The following is a 20,300-nucleotide window of genomic DNA, read 5'->3' as shown; positions in this document are numbered from 1 at the left end:
GGAATTCCCTGGCACTGATAGTGCTTACCGCCATGGAATTCATGGCGGTTCCTACCGCTGGAAATCCACGGCGGTAAGCCAGGTCAAAATACCTGCGGCGGTATTGTCATGGCCGCCGGGCTGGAGACCCAGGTCTCCAGCCCAGCGGTCGTCTCCGCCCTGGCGGGCGGACCGGAGAAGCGGCGGATGTCCATGGCGTTAAGCGCCATGGTCATAATTCCAAAAAAAAGACCGCCAGCCTGTTGGCGGTCTTACCGCCGCTTTAACACCGTCCGTCAGGGTTGTAATGACCCCCTATGTTTCTTTGGGAAATGGATATGCAGATCAAGTCGCAAGGTTTTAAGCATTGAACTGTATATTGCTCAGTGATGAATGGAACTTGATAAATGAGCCGGAACTTGAACCAAGTGAAGCTTTTGCTCTAAAGGTTGTGGATACAATGGACGAACTGAAGTCCTTACAGAACGATGTTAGTGAAGATGAAAAACTCTCATGGACCAAATTGCAATGCGTAAAGAAACTAGATGATTTATGGGTTTCAAGTGAAGGGAAGTTGGTTCTGCCAAACAGTCTTTTGACACAGTTAGCCAGATTCTACCATGGACAAGCCCATCTTGGAAGGGACGCCATGGTTAGACTATTCAAAACTGATTGGTTTAACCCCAAATTCCGTCAAGTTGCTGAAGCTCTCAAGGACGCCACCCGCCAACACCACCAACGCCTCCGCGCTGCACGAAAAACAGCCTACCGGATCAGACTTGACAACAACGCCCACAACAGCAAGGAACTATTTGGCATCGTCAAAGAGCTCTCCAACCCGGACGCAGAAAACAACTCCATCCCTCCATCACAGGACCTCTGCGACTCCCTCTCGACCTTCTTCCACCACAAGATCACCGACATATACAACAGCTTCCCGACCACCGACGCGAACCCCCCCCCGGAACCCGCTACCGACATCGCCACCATACTCACCTGGAGCCCAACCACCACCGAGGAGACCACCCGCGTCATGAACTCGATCCACTCCGGATCCCCATCGGACCCCTGCCCGCACCACATCTACAACAAAGCCGACGACATCATCGCACCGCACCTCCGAGATGTCATCAACGCCTCCCTCACCACCGCCACCTTCCCGGAGAGCTGGAAACACGCAGAGCTCAACGCCCTCTTAAAGAAACACACAGCAGACCCCACCGAACTCAAAAACTTCCGGCCCATCTCTCTCCTGCCGTTCCCCGCCAAAGTGATTGAGAAAATTGTCAACACTCAACTCACCAACGCCCTGGAAACCAACGACTCCCTCGACCCCACACAGTTCGGTTTCAGGACCAACCACAGCACCGAAACCGCCCTCATCGCAGCCACGGACAACATCAGAGCCCTGACCGACAAGGGTGAGACCGTGGCCCTCGTACTCCTGGACCTCTCCGCAGCCTTCGACACGGTCTGCCACCGCACCCTGATACGACGCCTCAGCAACGCCGGCATCAGAGGCAAGGCCCTTGAATGGATCATCTCCTTCCTCTCCGGAAGGACTCAGAGAGTCTGCCTGCCCCTCTTCAGATCCACAGCCACGGAGATCATCTGCGGCGTACCTCAAGGATCCTCCCTCAGCCCCACTCTCTTCAACATCTACATGACCCCACTGGCGAACATCGCACGCAAACACGGACTCGACCTAATATCATACGCCGACGACACTCAGCTCATCTTATCCCTCTCACAAACAACCCCACCTCAGCTAGGACCAGATTTCATGAAGGAATGAAGAAAGTGGCGAACTGGATGACAGACAGCCGCCTGAAACTGAACGCCGACAAGACGGAGGTCCTCATCCTCGGCCCCACCCCCACCGCATGGGACGACTCCTGGTGGCCCCCCGCCCTAGGCAGCACTCCCCAACCCACCGACCACGCACGCAACCTCGGCTTCATCCTGGACTCATCCCTCACCATGACCAGACAGGTGAACTCGGTGACCTCAGCATGCTTCAACACCCTACGCATGCTCCGCAAGATCTTCCGCTGGATCCCCACCGACACCAGGAAGACTGTCACCCACGCCCTCGTCACCAGTCGCTTGGACTACGGGAACACCCTGTACGCGGGCATCACCACCAAGCTGCTGAGGAAACTCCAACGGATCCAGAACGCTGCCGCAAGACTCATCCTGGACATCCCTCGCCACCACCACATCTCAGGACACTTGAAAAAACTCCATTGGCTCCCCGTCAACAAGAGGATCACCTTCCGACTCCTCACCCACGCACACAAAGCCCTTCACAACCTCGGACCCAAACTCATCAACAACCGCGTCTCCTTCTACACTCCTCCGCGCACTCTACGATCCGCCGGACAGGCCCTGGCAGCCGTACCCCGCATCCGCAAAGCCACCGCCGGAGGAAGATCCTTCTCTTTCCTGGCAGCGAAGACCTGGAACTCTCTGCCCAGCCACCTTCGCGCCATACCTGAACACCTCTCCTTCAGAAGGCAGCTCAAGACCTGGCTCTTCAAGCACTGACCCATCCCCCCCCCCGACGCCTTGAGACCCTTTATGGGTGAGTAGCGCGCTTTATAAATGCGAATGATTGATTGATTGATTGATTGAAGCAGTTTGCCACCGTTGCGTCATTTGCCAACAAATGAACGCAGGGAAAGGAACAGTAGTCAATTTGAGCCACATTGGGAGGGCAGGGGGTCCATTCAGCAGGATGCAAATGGATTTTATTGAAATGCCTGTGCATGGAGGCTTGAAGTATGTGTTGGTGATTGTGTGTATTTGTAGTCACTGGATTGAAGCATACCCTACACGCAGAAATGACAGTCTCACAGTTGCAAAACTACTCTTGAGAGAACTAATACCACGTTTTGGATTCCCGATCTCCTTAGAATCAGATAGGGGAAGTCACTTCAATAACGAAGTAATAAAATTACTTTGTGCAGCGCTGAATATTGAGCGAAAATTGCATTGTAACTACTGCCCTGAAGCCTCAGGACTAGTGGAGCAAATGAATGGCACATTGAAGTCGAGGATGGCGAAAATATGTGCATCAACAAACTTAAAATGGCCTGACGCATTGCCCTTGGTGTTAATGTCAATGAGAAACAGCCCTGATAGGAAAACTGGACTGTCCAACTGGAACAAAGAGAACCTGGAGGCGAACAGGCAGAAATAGAAGAAGGAGAGATATTTTCTGGAGAAGAAGCAACTGATTAATTTGAGGAGGACCAAGGAGAAGCCTCAGGAAGTGACGAAAGTCCTGAAGATGACAAAGAGCCTGAGACAGGTGAAGGAGCAGTAGAGCCTGATCAGTGGAGGGCTCTCCCGGAAGCAGACGATACAGGAAAAGAAAAGGAAAACCTGATTGACCTCCTAGAGGGAGATGACAAGACAGGACAGAGTGAAACTGTTCAAACCCTTCCAGAAGCGGTTGCAGGTCCATCAGGTGAAAACAGTATTAAACAAAGACAAAGTATATCACCTGTGAAGTTAAGGATTAAAGAAACTTTAAACGAAAGTGAAGGACCAAAGTTGATAGAGAAAAGAAAAGATGTGTCTGTCGAAATAGCAACACCAAGTGAAGAGAAGGACTCAGCCAAGGAAGAAAGCACCAGCGAGAGAGAATCAAAAGGAGATGCAAAATTGAAAAGGAAAAGAATACCGAGCAACAGATATTCTGGTCCGGAGTGGGCATACATAGCCGCTAACGATTGGTCAGACGAATTCCTATCCCTCAGTCTTGAGAACGAAGAAGCAGAACTTCACTTTGGCACTTGAGAAGTGAAATTCTATGAACCTTACCGAATAAGACATTGATAACCTGATTGACTTTTGAACCGGCTAAGACATTGTTAATCTTGATTGACTTTGAAACCAATTTTGAGACAAAGCTACTAAACCGATAAAAGACGAAGCTGCTAAAGAAAACTGTGTGAACATTGAACTCGTTCAGCTTTATATATATAAATCTGCAAATCTGATTTGATAAAGTGTCTTCAACTTTCTGATTCTATATAGATCATGACAGGCTCCACTACACAGGGACATAAGATGAAGTGTTGTAAATACGTGTGTATAGGTTTAATAACTGCATGTGTACTAATCATTGTAGCAATCGTTCTTGGAAAGCATGGAAAGAATGAGAAAGAGACGAATGATGCTTCTACTTCTAAACCTATTACTGAACTAACACCTTTAAAGAAACTCGAACAAGACGAAAGACATTTGCATGATAAAAAGGAACTTTCGTCCAATGTTTTCCATTGCTTGCTGAGTGAGTATGTTGAGACCATGGATGCGAAAGATTGTTATGTATGCACACAACTACCTACCTCAATAGTGAAAGGGGTGACATATCATAGCATGCTTCTTACATGCAGGATTACATGTAGTTTAATAATGACCAGATTTTATGGCCAGGAGTATATTCACTACTTTTATTCCAATCAGGATGTTACATTTGCATATATCCCCATAATCGAGTACCTGAGTAAAGTAGCAAGAGATTATTATATAAAATTGATGAGGGGTTTCTTTGAGCCAGTGTCACCTTTTCACACAGCTTACGCTCACAGAGAAAACCTTACATGCTTGCTTTCACCGATGGAGATAAGCTTTTTAGATCATACTGACGATAGGAGGAAAGCGGGGAAGGAGAAATTAGAAAGGGAATTAGACAAGAGGACATCTGTAGATAACTATGCTTTTGCCGCGATAAAAACGCAAGGGAAAATAGCTTTAGATACATTACACGTAGGGAGATTCTGTGTACATAGACATAAATCATATTATGACACAGTCTTTGTGGGAACGAGTGAATGGAAACATTCGTTTTTGTTTCAACCTAAATGGACGTTCATGCTGAATGGACAAGACCCAGTTATTCCTGGGGTATATTATATTTGTGGACTTAACGCCTAGTATCGTCTTCCTAAAGGATGGTATGGGAGATGTTATTTGGGAATAGTATTCCCAAAGGTTTATCAACTAGACGACTTAAAGAAATTCCCAAAGCTGTCTGAATCATCATGTTCAGAAGAGAGAGACAGCTGGTGTGGTAGGAGATATATTTGGAGCAATGATTCCTTCAGTGGGAGTCATATTGAATTCAATTAAAATACGAAAGTTGTCTACTATTGTGGATAACATGCTGACAAAATTCTCAGGAGCTATAATCCTGATGGATGCTGAACTTGCTGCAGAAAGAGCTATGACTCTTCAAAATTGGCTTGCCTTAGACATTCTTTTAGCAAAGGATGGCGGCGTTTGCAAAATGCTTGGTACACGTCACTGTTGTACTTATATTCCGGGCAACAGCTGGCAAATTAGAAAAATGCTTATAAATTTAACTAACGAAAGTACAGATTTGAAAGAATTGAAAGAACCAGGAGTATGGGAAAAGGTTGGAAAAGGATTTGCTTCTGTGGGAAATTGTCTCAGCAACATTTGGAATGAATTGTTACTGAAAATTGTAAAAGGAATATTAATAGTATTAATTTGTTTATTAGGTATTTGGGGAATATGGAAGGCTATCAAAATATTGAAAACAAGAAACAAAAGAAGAAAAGAAAAGAAAATAGAAAATAAAATGGTAGAAATATACAGAGAAAAATCAAAGCGAACCAAAAGAAAGAGGGAATTGACTGAAGTGCCAAATTACTAAAACAGAATTTTAATGTAATAAAATTTGTGGGAAGATTTGATGTGATGACATAATTAGTCATCAGAGGAGGGATTGATGACGCAGAAAAAGAAGAACCAACATATATTCATATATCATGTAACCAAAATCGTATAATGTAGTGTGATTTTAGCAAAGAAAATAATGTAGGAGGGAAATTGTGCCCTCGGAGTAGTTCGCCATTATTATGAACAACCTTAATTAATCATGAAGAATTGAGAAATGTAGTAATCCGTCGTAATTGCAAATACGTGCTATGATTTCTTGTTGAAACTGTTTTATGCTTAGCTTAAATTTAGTAGAGGCTTTGGCCTAGTCACCTAGTCTCAAATTTAACTGCGTGGTTTTCACTTGCATCAACAAGATACAGCATTTTATTTTAAAGGTTGTATTTTTCCAGTAGAGATGACTAATACACTTATCGCCAAGGTTTCGTACTAGGCCGGTTTCATCCCCTTTGATACAAGGTCAGTCTCTGCAGGTGCGGACAATAAAAGTACTGATACCAAAATAATTGGCAAAATTTGTTGCAACTTGTGGTCCAAGGCTCCAAGGACAATATATGCATAAACGAGTACTAGGAGAAAGACACCATTCATTGGTCATTTTGAAGCCACCATATGAACCCTCCAATGGAAGACCCTGAAGCATTTGGAATGTTTCTTACTTAAACCCAGCGGACAAAGAGAATTCAGCCATTTTTCCTTGATTGCATCTTTGAAGCCAAATGGCAGACGCCATCTTAGACGACATCCTGATGCCCTTTTCTCTATTCCAGAGAAAGAGAGTTTAAGAATTCTCACCCTAGAGACTTTAACTTTGATTTGCCCCGTCTTGCCCATGTAGTAACTTTGCCCCATTCTCCTTGCTGCTGCAAGGAACCTTGCCCTTAACTTTGCCCCTTTAAATCTGCCCCATGCTGATCGAACCGGTACCCGAAGGACGAAGACTTTCTTGAATACTGATTGTATTTGGTAATTATGAAAGGATAATTGTATTATGCATTGTGTTTTTCCTTTTAGGTACCAACTGCTTTTTTGATAGGGCCCAAGCTAGAAGTTTTCCAAATTTGTGTTGTCTAAATTCGTTTTGCATGAAACCCCACATGCCAATGCTAATTAGAGGTTAGTTGAGGGTTTTCATCTGATGCACCATGCATAATTGAAATCTTGTTTTGCTGATCGATGTATGCAATTAGTCAAATTCAGTTACTTATATTAGTGATTTGCATTGCTATAACCGAGTGCATTATAATACAGATTTTGCGTAGATTGCGTTTCTTTCGCCATTATGGACAGCTAGTAGTGTTCGTATACATATATCAATTGGTTTTGAGACTTATATACATTGTGCTAGCTTTGTTAATATAGGGAAATAAACTCATTAACTTTAATAAACTGGTGTGGTTATTCATGACTGAAAGGGCATGGTGCGTCGAAATACCAACTGTTATTGATTCCTAATATGTTATTTCGATCTTTTAATGGAGTATTGAGTATCGATTACAATAGTTATTGATTATTGATCTAAGTGATCCGACTGTTCTAGGATGAGGAGAGCCCAACTCGGCTAAAAGGTTCACCGACCTCCAGCGTGTCCAGGTACAAGTAATTTATAAAGGCTGGACGCGTTATCAAGTGCACCCTGCCTTCGGGCTGTAAGGCCTGCTAGAGGGGTGACTTATCTATGCCATGGGCAGTGTGAGGTTGGCATGGCACCCTGAGGGGAGTGCCATGTCGACTTAGTCATTTTCTCCCCACCAGCAGACACAAGCTGGCAAGCAGTGTGTCTGTGCTGAGTGAGGGGTCCCCAGGGTGGCATAAGACATGCTGCAGCCCTTAGAGACCTTCCCTGGCATCAGGGTCCTTGGTACCAGGGGTACCAGTTACAAGGGACTTACCTGGATGCCAGGGTGTGCCAATTGTGAAAACAAAGGTACAGTTTTAGGGAAAGAACACTGGTGCTGGTCCTGGTTAGTAGGCCTCAGCACACTTTCAAATCAAAACTTAGCATCAGCAAAGGCAAAAAGTCAGGGGGTAACCATGCCAAGGAGGCAGTTCCTTACACATAAGTTTAAACTAAATGAGGAAAAAGAAGGTTGTTTGAACCCCCAACATATACTGCTGCAATACAAGCCTAATGGCACAGTACAATGCACACTTAGGACCACATCAGTAGGCAATGCGCATTGCACAGCTTCTCAGGTGTTCCGGTTCAGAGCTGTGTAAATAAAACATCTGTAGTATTTCCATGGCCGATCTGTGGCAGTTTGGACTGGTGTAAATCTTGTGCAGCAACCCTCTGTTGGTGCAAATGGGAGTGTGCACACAACTGAGGATTACCTCATAGCTTGTAATTACAGATACAGTCTGCTAGCTGTCATTCTCTGTAAATTCAGAGAAACTAAAAGCAACCACAGGATGCAGTGTTTTCTGGAGAACTATTCGTATCATTATAACTCAGGTGTAAACTAAACAAGATCAACAATTGGCAATGGTGATGTGGGTTAATTTAAGAGACAGGTCTTCAGCTTCTTGCGGATCTCAAAAAGTGAGGTGAAGAAGTAAGGAGAAGAAGTGAGGAGGAGATGTGAGGAGGAGACGTGAGGAGAAGACAAGAGGAGAAGGAATAGAAGAGAGGAGAAGAAGTGAAGAGAAGATGAAAAGAGAAAAAGTTAGGAGGGAATGTGAGATGGAGAAGTGAGGAAATAAGGTGAGGAGAAGGAGTGAGGAGAAGAAGTGTGGAGAAAAGGTGAGGAGAATGAGTGAGGAGAAGAAGTGAGGAGAAGAAGTAAGGAGGAGAAGAAAGGAGGAGAAGTAAGGAAGAGAGAAGTGAGGAGAAGACAAGAGCAGAAGACGTGAGGAGAAGACTAGAGTAGGAGAAGTGAGGAGGAGAAGTGGGGGGGAGACGTGAGGAGAAGTGAGGAGAAGACGTGAGGAGAAGACGTGAGGAGAAGACGTGAGGAGGAGAAGTGAGGAGAAGACGAGAGGAGAGGACAAGAGCAGAAGTGAGGAGAAAACGGGATTAGGAGAAGTGAGGAGGAGAATTGGGGAGGAGACATGAGGAGAAGACAAGAGCAGAAGAAGTGAGGAGAAGACAAGAGGAGGAGAAGTGAGGAGGTGGCTCTGGTGTGTAACTGCAGGTCATTCCACGCTTTAGCAGAAGGGCCGACCACCGGATCTGGTTCTCTGTGAGTGGACATGTAATGACATGTAATGTCCCTAATGATGACAAGAGGAAGAGCTTTCATTGTGTCCTTAAATTAGATATGTTGGTTCAATTCAACATGACTCATCCTTCACTAGTTAATTAGCTATCCGTCTGCGCTTCGAGGCAGTTGTTTCTTTCATCCACTTACTTACTGATTTATTACCTTTCTTCACAATATATATATAAGTGATTAAGGGGATGGACTGGTTAGCAGTGTGAGCACATTCTTGGAATATTTAAATACATGCCACACGTCATAGAGTTCATGGGGCCTGTACAAGAGGGTGTGACAACAGCTGAATTCAGAAACAATCAGATGTACATGAGCCGATGAAGCATTTTAGGCAATCGGGTCAGATTCCCAATGTGTTCCCAGTACACGTGCATTATACATATTGTAGGAAAGTACCATCTTGCCTAGCATGTTACCCCCATTTTTCACTGTATATATGTTGTTTTAGTTGTATGTGTCACTGGGACCCTGCCAGCCAGGGCCCCAGTGCTCATAAGTGTGCCTGACTGTGTTACCTGTGTATATGACTAACTGTCTCACTGAGGGTCTGCTATCCAGAACCTCAGTGGTTATGCTCTCTCATTTCTTTCCAAATTGTCACTAACAGGCTAGTGACCAATTTGACCAATTCACATTGGCATACTGGAACACCCTTATAATTCCCTAGTATATGGTACTGTGGTACCCAGGGTATTGGGGTTCCAGGAGATCCCTATGGGCTGCAGCATTTCTTTTGCCACCCATAGGGAGCTCTGACAATTCTTACACAGGCCTGCCACTGCAGCCTGAGTGAAATAACGTCCACGTTATTTCACAGCCATTTTTCACTGCACTTATGTAACTTATAAGTCACCTATATGTCTAACCTTTACTTAGTAAAGGTTGTGTGCTAAGTTACTTAGTGTGAGGGCACCCTGGTACTAGCCAGAGTGCCCCCACATTGTTCAGGGCAAATTCCCTGGACTTTGTGAATGCGGGGACACCATTACACGCGTGCACTACACATAGGTCACTACCTATGTGTAACTTCACAATGGTAACTCCGAATATGGCCATGTAACATGTCTAAGATCATGGAATTGCCCCCTCTATGCCATCCTGGCATTGTTGGTACAATCCCATGATCCCACGGGTCTGTAGCTCAGACCCGGGTACTGCCAAACTGCCTTTTCAGGGGTTTCACTGCAGCTGCTGCTGCTGCCAACCCCTCAGACAGGTTTCTGCCCTCCTGGGGTCCAGCCAGGCTTGTCCCAGGATGGCAGAACAAAGGACTTCCTCTGAGAGAGGGTGTTACACCCTCTCCCTTTGGAAAATGGTGTGAAGGCAGGGGAGGAGTAGCCTCCCCCAGCCTCTGGAAATGCTTTCATGGGCACATTTGGTGCCCATTTCTGCATAAGCCAGTCTACACCGGTTCAGGGACCCCTTAGCCCTGCTCTGGCGCGAAACTGGACAAAGGAAAGGGGAGTGACCACTCCCCTGACCTGCACCTCCCCTGGGAGGTGTCCAGAGCTCCTCCAGTGTGCTCCAGACCTCTGACATCTTGGAAACAGAGGTGCTGCTGGCACACTGGACTGCTCTGAGTGGCCAGTGCCATCAGGTGACGTCAGAGACTCCTTCTGATAGGCTCCTTCAGGTGTTGCTAGCCTATCCTCTCTCCTAGGTAGCCAAACCCTCTTTTCTGGCTATTTAGGGTCTCTGTCTCTAGGGATTCCTTAGATAACGAATGCAAGAGCTCATCAGAGTTCCTCTGCATCTCTCTCTTCACCTTCTGCCAAGGAATCGACTGCTGACCGCGCTGGAAGCCTGCAAAACTGCAACAAAGTAGCAAAGACGACTACTGCAACTCTGTAACGCTGATCCTGCCGCCTTCTCGACTGTTTTCCTGGTGGTGCATGCTGTGGGGGTAGTCTGCCTCCTCTCTGCACTAGAAGCTCCGAAGAAATCTCCCGTGGGTCGACGGAATCTTCCCCCTGCAACCGCAGGCACCAAAGAACTGGATTACCTGTACCCTGGGTCTCCTCTCAGCACGACGAGCGAGGTCCCTTGATTCCAGCAACTCTGTCCAAGTGACTCCCATAGTCCAGTGACTCTTCAGTCCAAGTTTGGTGGAGATAAATCCTTGCCTCCCCACGCCAGACTGCATTGCTGGGAACCGCGTCTTTTGCAGCTACTCCGGCTTCCGTGCACTTCCGGCGGAAATCCTTTGTGCACAGCCAAGCCTGGGTCCACAGCACTCCAACCTGCATTGCACGACTTTCTAAGTTGTCCTCCAGCGGCGTGGGACTCCTTTGTGCAACTTCGGGTGAGCACCATTTCACTCTTCTTCGAAGTGCCTGTTCTGGCACTTCTGCGTGTGCTGCCTGCTTCTGAGAGGGCTCCTTGTCTTGCTCGACGCTCCCTCTGTCCCCAGACGCAATTGGTGACATCCTGGTCCCTCCTGGGCCACAGCAGCATGCAAAAACCTTTACTGCACGATTTGCAGCTAGCAAGGCTTGTTGGCTGTATTTCCACAGGAAAACACTTTTGCACAATTCTCCACGGCGTGGGGGATCCATCCTCTAAAGGGGAAGTTTCTATCCCTTGTCGTTCCTGCAGAATCCTAAGCTTCTACTGTCCAGTAGCAGCTTCTTTGCACCCACCGTTGGCATTTCTTGGGCATCTGCCCATCTCCGACTTGCTTGTGACTTTTGGACTTGGTCCCCTTGTTCCACAGGTACCCTCGTTTGGAAATCCATTGTTGTTGCATTGCTGGTTTGTGCCTTTCCTGCAGAATTCCCCTATCACAACTTCTTTGTCCTTTGGGAACTTTAGTGCACGTTGCACTCACTTTTCAGTGTCTTGGGGTGGGCTATTTTTCTAACCCTTACTATTTTCTAATAGTCCCAGCGACCCTCTACAAGGTCACATAGGTTTGGGGTCCATTTGTGGTTCGCATTCCACTTCTGGAGTATATGGTTTGTGTTGCCCCTATCCCTATGTGTCCCCATTGCCTCCTATTGTAACTATACATTGTTTGCACTGTTTTCTAAGACTATACTGCATATTTTTGGTATTGTGTACATATATCTTGTGTATATTTGCGATCCTCATACTGAGGGTACTCACTGAGATACTTTGGCATATTGTCATAAAAATAAAGTACCTTTATTTTTAGTATATCTGTGTATTGTGTTTTCTTAGGTTATTGTGCAAGTGACACTAGTGGTACTGTAGGAGCTTCACTCGTCTCCTAGTTCAGCCTAAGCTGCTCTGCTAAGCTACCATTATCTATCAGCCTAAGCTGCTAGACACCCTATACACTAATAAGAGATACCTGGGCCTGGTGCAAGGTGTAAGTACCCCTTGGTACTCACTACAAGCCAGTCCAGCCTCCTACACATATCAACAGCGTTATGTCAGACTGTTAGGGATCAGCATTCGGCTGAAACCTCTGTGGCTGCTGCATTTGCAATAGTATGAATGAGCTCTGTCTAATTGAAATGTGTGCCATCTCTCTCAGAGCTAAGATCAAACAACCATGGATCCCTTTCTGAGGGCCTTGGGCGTTATGACTCAGGGTGTAATGTGTGTTCATGATCAAATCAGAATTACAACTTGTGCGAACGTTCATAAGTTCATACAGCTCATAATCAGTGGTTTAAGGTGCTCAATTTTTCGTTCATTTATCTGCTCACTCATCAACGCTTCTGACTACCCCCCACTTAACCCTGTGGTATAATGGTATCAGAACTTCCTCAGAGGATCTTACCTCCAGGAATGATCACAGCCACTCCAGAACGATGCTCTAAGAAAGGTATGGAACAGATAACGTCACAAAGCTAAGTGTGCTTTTTTATTTAAAAAAGTGCGTATTCATTCATTGGCTACCCTGTGTGTGGGAGTGGGTGACTAAATGGACGGGTGAGTGAGTTCACAGATGGATGCATGAATGCACACTTAAGTGACACGATTGACATATAAAGGAGTGCATATATTTATGAATTAATGTTTGAGTAAATGGATGAAATATTGATTACATGAAATGATTAATGGGTAAGTGCATGGAAGGATGAATCATTTGAGTTCATGGATCAATGATTCTGAATGGATGAGAGAGCAGATGGAGTGAGTGAGGAACTGCATGTCTGCACAGATACTGCATACCGTAATTTACACCAGTGAATAGATTTTCTCTGTAAACACACCTCATAGAATAGTAAAAAGCAGTGCAGTGTGCTTAGAGTCCTCATAGTGCAGTAAGACTACAGTGTGCAAAGATTTGTCACAGTGAAATAAGATGCAGTACACAGATTCCTCACAGTGCAGTAAGATGCAGTGTAGTGCACAGGTTCCTCACAGCGCAGTAAGATGCAGTGCAGTAGCACAGATTTAACATTGTGTAGGATGTACAGATTCCTCACAGAGCAGTAAGGTGCAGTGCAGCGACACAGGTTCCCATAGTGCAGTAAGATGTAGTGTAGTGTACAGATTTCTCATAGTGCAGTAAGATATAGTGCAATGCACAGATTCTCCATAGTGTGGTAAGATGCAGTGTAGTGGTACAGATTCCTCATAGTGCAGTAAGATGCAGTGGCACACATTCCTCATAGTGCAGTGAGATGCAGTGCACCGATTCCTGACAGTGCAGTAAGATGTGGTGCAGTACACAGATCCCTCACAGTGCAGTAAGATGTGGTGCAGTGCACAAATTCCTCATACTGGAGTAAGATGCAGTGCATTGCACAGATCCCTCACAGTGCAGTACGATGCAGTGTAGTGCACAGATTCCTCGCAGTGCAGTAAGATGCAGAGCACAGATTCCTGAAAGTGCAGTAAGATGCAGTGCAGTGTACATATTCCTCACAGTGCAGTAAGATGCAGTACACAGATTCCTCATAGTGCAGTATGATGCAGTGCAGTGCACATATTCCTCACAGTGCAGTAAGATGCAGTGCACAGATCTCACAGTGCAGTAAGATGCAGTGCAGTGCACAATTTTCTCAGGGTGAACTAAGATGCAGTGCAAAGATTCCTCACACTGCAGTAAGATGCAGTGCACAGATCCCTCAGTGCAGTAAGACGCAGTACAGTGCACAGATTCCTCACAGTGCAGTAAGATGCAGTGCAGTGTGAACAGATTCCTCACAGTGCAGTGCACAGATTCCTCACAGTGCAGTAAGATGGAGTGCACAAATTCCTCACAGTGCAATAAGATGTGCAATGCACACAGATACCTCCCAGTGCAGTAAGATGGAGTGCACAGATTCCTCACAGTGCAATAAGATGCAGTGCAATGCACACAGATTCCTCACAGTGCAGTAAGATACAGTGCAGTGTACAGATTCCTCATAGTGCAGTAAGATGCAGTGCACAGCTTCCTCACAGTGCAGTAAGATGCAGTGCAGTGCACAGATCCCCTCTTTAACAGAAATGATGACCATAAACACCCCCAGGGCCGGACAGAAAGCCCCCAGAAGTCCCCGGATAGAAGAGCCCAGCTCAGCCCGGCTCCTGGCAGAGATTTCCTCCAGGATTATTCAGTCTATTTCTACAAACACAGCAGAAGGTGCTGACAATCTCCTACCTGAGCAGAAACCTGTGCAGACATTTCCAGGCTCTCTACTCCTCCTGGGGCTGGGGGAGCAGGTGCAGATTTGGGGTCTGAGGGGGGTCTCTGAGGGTCTGGAGGTGAAGATAACTGCACAGACAGTCAGGGGGTCCTTCCTCCCCTGCAGAAGGCTGGACACAGAGGGAGAGGCCGGAAGTGATGTCAGCATCCGCTGCTGGCGCTGTCTCTGCCGCCGCTGACCCGGAAGAGGAAACCCTCCTCCCTTTCATACAATGTGCTCAGTAGATTTCATCAGCAGGCGAGGAACGCCCTGTAAACTGTAAACCTCTTACTTGTATAGGGCACTACTCACCCGTTAGGGTCTCAAGGCGCTGTACACATACCGCTGTGGAACCCCTCCTGGCTTTTCCCTGTGAGGTGCCCACTCCTGGGCAACCTCCAAGGTGAAGCCAGGCATCCCAGCGCTGTTTGGGCCGTTGTGGAGATTAAGCAAGCTATTGCCCAGAGTTACAGAGTGGGACCCATGAATTAGATTCAGCACCGATGCAAGAATTATCAGGTCCGAGGAAATTGAGCCCAAGACCCGTCGAGGCAGGAATTGAACCCTGGTCCGGGGCCAGATTTCTGCATTAGGGTCTGCCGCTCTAACCATTGAGCCACACTTCTCCACCCTCTGGTGGCCGCTGACAGAACCAGGCTCCAGGAAGGGAATTGAAATTATGCTTGTGTTTAATTAACCCCTTCGCTGCGAGGCCTTTTCTCCTCCTGTGCCAGGCCTTTTTTGGGCTATTTGGGGCAGTTTGTGCTTAGGCCCTCATAACTTTTTCTCCCCATAAGCCACCCATGCCAACTTTGTGTCCTTTTTTTCCAACATCCTAGGGATTCTAGAGGTACCCAGACTTTGTGGTTTCCCCTGAAGGAGACCAAGAAATTAGCCAAAATACAGTGAACATTTCATTTTCTTTTTAAATGGGAAAAAAGGGCTGCAGAAGGTCTGTGTTTTTTTCCCTGAAAATGGCATCAACAAAGGGTTTGTGGTGGTAAAATCACCATCTTCCCAGCTTTCAGGAGCAGGCAGACTTGAATTAGAAAACCCAATTATTCAACACAATTTTGACATTTTACTGGGACATACTCCATTTTTACTATTTGTTGTGCTTTCAGCCTCCTTCCAGTTAGTGACAGAAATGGGTGAGAAACCAATGATGGATCCCAGAAAGCTCAGCATTTTGGAAACGTCGATAAAATTCTGAATTCAGCAAGGGGTCATTTGTGTAGATCCTACAAGTGTTTCCTACAGAAACAAACAGCTAAAATTAAAGAAAATTGAAATTGAGGTTAAAAAAAGCAATTTTTCTTCACGTTTTACTCTGTAACTTTTTCCTGCGATGTCAGATTTTTCAAAGCAATATACCGTTACGTCTGCTGGACTCTTCTGGTTGCGGGGATATATAGGGCCTGTAGGTTCATAAAGAACGCTAAGTACCCAGAGCCAATAAATGAGCTGCACCTTGCAATGGGTTTTTATTCTATACTGGATATACAGCAATTAATTTGCTGAAATATAAAAAGTGAAAAATAGGTATCAAGAAAACATTCGTATTTCCAAAATGGCCACAAGATAAGGGGGGTTATTCTAACTTTGGAGGAGTGTTAATCCGTCCCAAAAGTGACGGTAAAGTGACGGATATACCACCAGCCGTATTACGAGTTCCATAGGATATATTGGACTCGTAATACGGCTGGTGGTAAATCCGTCACTTTTCCGTCACTTTTGGGACGGTTTAACACCTCCTCCAAAGTTAGAATAACCCCCAAGGTGTTGAGAAGCAGTGGTGATTTGCACATTTCTGAATTCCAGGGTGCCTGTAGGAAAAAACCATCTTGCCTGGCATGTTACCCCCATATTCACTATATGTATGTATGTTTTAGCCACTGTGTCACTGGGATCCTGCTAGGCAGGACCCCAGTGCTCATAGTATGTGCCCTGTATGTGTTCCCTGTGTGGTGCCTAACTGTATCACTGAGGCTCTGCTAACCAGAACCTCAGTGTGTATGCTCTCTCTGCTTTCTAAATTTGTCCCTGCAGGCTAGTGACTAAATTTACCAATTCTCATTTGCACACTGGTACACCCATATAATTCCCTTGTATATGGTACTTAGGTACCCAGGGTATTGGGGTTCCACGAGATCACTATGGGCTGCAGCATTTCTTTTGCCACCCATAGGGAGCTCTGACAATTCTTACACAGGCCTGCCACTTCAGCCTGAGTGAAATAACGTCCACGTTATTTCACAGCCATTTTTCACTGCACATAAGTAATGTATAAGTCACCTATATGTCTAACCCTCACCTGGTGAAGGTTGGGTGGCAAGTTACTTAGTGTGTGGGCACCTTGGCACGAACCAAGGTGCCCCCACATCGTTCAGGGAAAGTTCCCCGGACTTTGTGAGTGCGGGGACACCATTACACGCGTGCACTATACATAGGTCACTACCTATGTATAGCGTCACAATGGTAACTCCGAACATGGCCATGTAACATGTCTAAGATCATGGAATTGTCACCCCAATACCATTCTGGTATTGGGGGGACAATTCCATGATCCCCCGGGTCTCTAGCACAGAGCCCGGGTGCTGCCAAACTGCCTTTCCGGGGTTTCCACTGCAGCTGCTGCTAACCCCTCAGACAGGATTCTGCCCTCCTGGGGTCCAGGCAGCCCTGGCCCAGGAAGGCAGAACAAAGGATTTCCTCTGAGAGAGGGTGTTAAATCCTCTCCCTTTGGAAATAAGTGTGAAGGGCTGGGGAGGAGTAGCCACTGCAGGCTAGTGACTAAATTTACCAATTCTCATTGGCACACTGGAACACCCATATAATTCCCTTGTATATGGTACCTAGGTACCCAGGGTATTGGGGTTCCAGGCGATCCCTATGGGCTGCAGCATTTCTTTTGCCACCCATAGGGAGCTCAGACAATTCTTATACAGGACTGCCACTGCAGCCTGAGTGAAATAACGTCCACGTTATTTCACAGCCATTTTTTACTGCACATAAGTAACTTATAAGTCACCTAAATGTCTAACCCTCACTTGGTGAAAGTTAGGTGCCAAGTTACTTAGTGTGTGGGCACCCTGGCACTAGCCAAGGTGCCCCCACATTGTTCAGGGGAAATTCCCCAGACTTTGTGAGTGCGGGGACACCATTACACGCGTGCACTATACATAGGTCACTACCTATGTATAGCGTCACAATGGTAACTCCGAACATGGCCATGTAACATGTCTAAGATCATGGAATTGTCACCCCAATGCCATTCTAGCATTGGGGGGACAATTCTATGATCCCAGAGTCTCTACCACAGAACCCAGGTACTGCCAAACTGCCTTTCCAGGGTTTCACTGCAGCTGCTGCTGCTGCCAACCCCTCAGACAGGACTCTGCCCTCCTGGGGTCCAGGCAGCCCTGCCCAGGCAGAACAAAGGATTTCTTCTGAGAGAGGGTGTTACACCCTCTCCCTTTGGAAACAGGTGTGAAGGGTTGGGGAGGAGTAGCCTCCCCCAGCCTCTGGAAATGCTTTGATGGGCACAGATGGTGCCCATCTCTGCATAAGCCAGTCTACACCGGTTCAGGGATCCCCCAGCCCTACTATGGCGCACAACTGGACAAAGGAAAGGGGAGTGACCACTCCCCTGACCAGTACCTCCCAGGGGAGGTGCCCAGAGCTCCTCCAGTGTGTCCCAGACCTCTGCCATCTTGGAATCAGAGGTGTTGGGGGCACACTGGACTGCTCTGAGTGGCCAGTGCCAGCAGGTGAAATCAGAGACCCCCTCTGATAGGCTCTTACCTCTCTTGGTAGCCAATCCTCCTTTCTTGGTAGCCAAACCTCCTTTTCTGGCTATTTAGGGTCTCTCCTCTGGGTAATTCTTCAGATAACGAATGCAAGAGCTCACCAGAGTTCCTCTGCATCTCCCTCTTCGACTTCTACCAAGGATCGACTGCTGACTGCTCCAGGACGCCTGCAAAACTGCAACAAAGTAGCAAGACGACTACCAGCAACATTGTAGCGCTTCATCCTGCCGGCTTTCTAGACTGTTTCCTGGTGTTGCATGCTCTGGGGGTCACCTGCCTTCACCCTGCACTGGAAGCCAAGAAGAAATCTCCTGTGGGTCGACGGAATCTTCCCCCTGCTAACGCAGGCACCAAAAGACTGCATCACCAGTCCTCTGGGTCCCCTCTCATCCTGACGAGCGTGGTCTCTGGAACACAGGAACTCTATCCAAGTGACTCCCACAGTCCAGTGATCCTTCAGTCCAAGTTTGGTGGAGGTAAGTCCTTGCCTCCCCACGCTAGACTGCAAACCTGTGTACTGCGTGATTTGCAGCTGCTCCGGCTCCTGTGCACTCTTCCAGGATTTCCTTTGTGCACAGCCTAGCCTGGGTCCCCAGCACTCCGTCCTGCAGTGCTCAACCCTCTGAGTTGGCCTCCGGCATCGTGGGACCCTCCTTTGTGACTCTGAGCCAGCTCCGGTTAACAAATCTTCTAGGTGCCTGTTTGGGTACTTCTGCGGGTGCTGCCTGCTTCTGTGGGGGCTCTTTGAGTTGCTGAGCGCCCCCTTTGTCTCCTCCTCCAAGGGACGACATTCCGGTCCTTTCTGGTCCCCTGGAGCACCCAAAAACCTCTTCTGCGACCCTTGCAGCTAGCAAGGCTTGTTTGCAGTATTTCTGCGTGGGAATACTTCTGCAACCTTCATTGCGACGTGGGACATCTTCCTTCCAAAGGAGAAGTTCTTAGTCCCCTTCGTTGTTGCAGAATTCCAAGCTTCTTCCATCCGGAGGCAGTTTCCTTGCACCTTCATCTGGGGTTTCCTGGGCTCCTGCCCCCCATGGACACTATCGCAACTCTTGGACTTGGTCCCCTTGCCTTGCAGGTCCTCAGGTCCAGGAATCCGTCTTCAGTGCTTTGCTGGTGTTTGTGATTCTTGCAGAATCTCCCTATCACAACTATTCTGTCCTTTTGGGGTAGTAGGTGTACTTTACTCCTACTTTTCAGGGTCTTGGGGTGGGGTATCTTTTACGCCCTGACTGTTTTCTTACAGTCCCAGCGACTCTCTACAAGCTCCCATAGGTCTGGGGTCCATTCGTGATTCGCATTCCACTTTTGAAGTATATGGTTTGTGTTGCCCCTAGTTCTATGTTTGCCTATTGCATCCTATTGTAATTCTACACTGTTTGCATTACTTGTCTTACTATTACTTACCTGTTTTGGGTTTGTGTACATATAACTTGTGTATATTACTTACCTTCTTACTGAGGGTACTCACTGAGATCCTTGTGGCATATTGTCATAAAAATAAAGTACCTTTATTTTTAGTAACTCTGAGTATTGTGTTTTCTTATGATATAAGTGGTATAGTAGGAGCTTTTTTTATGTCTGCTAGTTCAGCCTAAGCTGCTTTGCCATATCTACCTTCTATCAGCCTAAGCTGCTAGAAACACCTCTATTCTATTAATAAGGGATAACTGGAACTGGCACAGGGTGTAAGTACCACAGGGTACCCACTATAAGCCAGGCTAGCTTCCTACAGTGCCCATACTAGCATGTGAATTATAGGGCATTTCTCAAAAAGACGTCTTTTTTACACACTGTCTTACATTTGGAAGGAAAAAATGTAGAGAAAGACAAGGGGCAATAACACTTGTTTGCTATTCTGTATTCCCCAAGTCTCCCGATAAAAATGGTACCTCACTTGCGTGGGTAGGCCTAGCGCCCTCGACAAGAAATGCCCCAAAACACAACACATTTTCACAAAGAAAACAGAGCTGTTTTTTGCAAAGTGTCTAGCT

At 46.7% G+C, this 20,300-nt stretch overlaps 1 pseudogene; it reads right to left on the bottom strand.

Moving 5' to 3' along the window:
• Positions 1–14,502, bottom strand: part of LOC138276117 (zinc finger protein 436-like) — a 286,585-nt pseudogene extending 272,083 nt beyond the window's left edge.
• Positions 14,503–20,300: the final 5,798 nt, after the last annotated feature.

The sequence above is a fragment of the Pleurodeles waltl genome, unplaced genomic scaffold (assembly GCF_031143425.1).
Source record: "Pleurodeles waltl isolate 20211129_DDA unplaced genomic scaffold, aPleWal1.hap1.20221129 scaffold_37, whole genome shotgun sequence".
NCBI lineage: Eukaryota > Metazoa > Chordata > Amphibia > Caudata > Salamandridae > Pleurodeles > Pleurodeles waltl.
Note: the sequence above shows the minus strand (reverse complement) of the source record. Positions and strands in the feature narration are given on the sequence as shown.